The following is a 2,500-nucleotide window of genomic DNA, read 5'->3' as shown; positions in this document are numbered from 1 at the left end:
ACATTCTGAGCCGGTTGCGGTTGGACAACAATACATTAATGTAACGTGTCATATGCCAATTACAGAGCAGGGTAAGGCACAACGTGGGTTAGGTTAAGGCACAACGTGGGTTAGGTTAAGGCACAACGTGGGTTAGGTTAAGGCACAACGTGGGTTAGGTTAAGGCACAACGTGGGTTAGGTTAAGCCACAACGTGGGTTAGGTTAAGCCACAACGTGGGTTAGGTTAAGGCACAACGTGGGTTAGGTTAAGGCACAACGTGGGTTAGGTTAAGGCACAACGTGGGTTAGGTTAAGGCACAACGTGGGTTAGGTTAAGGCACAACGTGGGTTAGGTTAAGCCACAACGTGGGTTAGGTTAAGCCACAACGTGGGTTAGGTTAAGCCACAACGTGGGTTAGGTTAAGCCACAACGTGGGTTAGGTTAAGCCACAACGTGGGTTAGGTTAAGCCACAACGTGGGTTAGGTTAAGCCACAACGTGGGTTAGGTTAAGCCACAACGTGGGTTAGGTTAAGCCACAACGTGGGTTAGGTTAAGCCACAACGTGGGTTAGGTTAAGCCACAACGTGGGTTAGGTTAAGCCACAACGTGGGTTAGGTTAAGCCACAACGTGGGTTAGGTTAAGCCACAACGTGGGTTAGGTTAAGCCACAACGTGGGTTAGGTTAAGCCACAACGTGGGTTAGGTTAAGCCACAACGTGGGTTAGGTTAAGCCACAACGTGGGTTAGGTTAAGCCACAACGTGGGTTAGGTTAAGCCACAACGTGGGTTAGGTTAAGCCACAACGTGGGTTAGGTTAAGGCACAACGTGGGTTAGGTTAAGGCACAACGTGGGTTAGGTTAAGGCACAACGTGGGTTAGGTTAAGGCACAACATGGGGGTAGATTGCGGTACAAATTGCGTTACATTGCGGTGCAAATTGCGTTACATTGTGGTGCAAATTGCGTTACATTGCGGTGCAAATTGCGTTACATTGCGGTGCAAATTGCGTTACATTGCGGTGCAAATTGAGTTACATTGCGGTGCAAATTGAGTTACATTGCGGTGCAAATTGAGTTACATTGCGGTGCAAATTGAGTTACATTGCGGTGCAAATTGAGTTACATTGCGGTGCAAATTGAGTTACATTGCGGTGCAAATTGAGTTACATTGCGGTGCAAATTGAGTTACATTGCGGTGCAAATTGAGGTAGGTTAAGGTGCAACACAGGTTAGGTTAAGGTGACATAGGTTAGGTTAAGGTGACATAGGTTAGGTTAAGGTGACATAGGTTAGGTTAAGGTGACATAGGTTAGGTTAAGGTGACATAGGTTAGGTTAAGGTGACATAGGTTAGGTTAAGGTGACATAGGTTAGGTTAAGGTGACATAGGTTAGGTTAAGGTGACATAGGTTAGGTTAAGGTGACATAGGTTAGGTTAAGGTGACATAGGTTAGGTTAAGGTACAAACTGGGTTGTGTTATGGTACACATTGCGTTGTAGTACAGTACACGTTAGGTTTGGGTACGGTACACAATGTGGTATGGGATGGCGTGTTGTGGGGGGGGGGGGGGGGGTGAGGTTCGTTGATATCGACCGTAGGACGTGGATGCCCGAGGCAGCGTCAGTGTGTCAAAGGAGTTATGTCACGTCGGGATGCGCTTTCCGCCAGTGAGAGGGGGGGGCGAGCCGTGTCTGTGGTTGCGGCAGACCTGTGTGTTTCATTCCTGCCAGTGTGTTTGTGCTGTAAGACGAGGCAGTGTGGTGATGTTGGGTGCACCCCTGTGTAGGACATGTGTGGGTGTTGGTGGCTTATCTGAGCAATTGTGGTTGTCGGACGAGTGGGATATTCTGTTTTATGATTGGACCTCCTGGCCTGGTTATCATAGTCTGGTTGGTGTACTGTGGCGGATAGGATGCACCGGACGTTGGTCCATGCCGGTGCTTAATTATTGTATCTGTGTTTGTTACAGGCAGAGAGTAGTGTGTGATAGAGTGTGTGGGTGATAGAGTGTGCGGGTGACGTGTGGTTCGTTTTGTTTGCACAGACGTTCAGCATGTATAGGGGCATTTGCGTATTTGATCTATCTATGTGGGCCTGCATAGTTTACTGAGCAGTGCTGCGAGGTGACTGAACTACGAGCGACGTACTCATTTACAGCGGAATGGTTGCCTTCTACCAAAGATGGAGTATCGACTCTACGACAGCGTTGGCACCGCAGGAAGCGGTGTCGTACAATGGCCCCCACACCGTCATCGTTGTGCGGGGTAGGGACCGTATATATTCTGCGAGGAGCCCTGTTTGCCACAGGGCGTGGGGTCTCGCGTCCTGCGGTTCAGTGCCCCCAGGGAAGCGCGCGGAGGTGGTGCTGCTGCTGCTGTAGCAAGCGAGCTACTTAGAGCATGTATAGGGACAGCGGGAATATGGCATATTGGATATAACTCTTCATGAAACGCAAGATATAGGGGTGGATTGCACGATAGGAGTGCGGGAAGAGTCCGCCATTCATCCGCTGGAGTTG

Source organism: Schistocerca cancellata, unplaced genomic scaffold (genome assembly GCF_023864275.1).
Source record: "Schistocerca cancellata isolate TAMUIC-IGC-003103 unplaced genomic scaffold, iqSchCanc2.1 HiC_scaffold_971, whole genome shotgun sequence".
Lineage (NCBI taxonomy): Eukaryota > Metazoa > Arthropoda > Insecta > Orthoptera > Acrididae > Schistocerca > Schistocerca cancellata.
Note: the sequence above shows the minus strand (reverse complement) of the source record.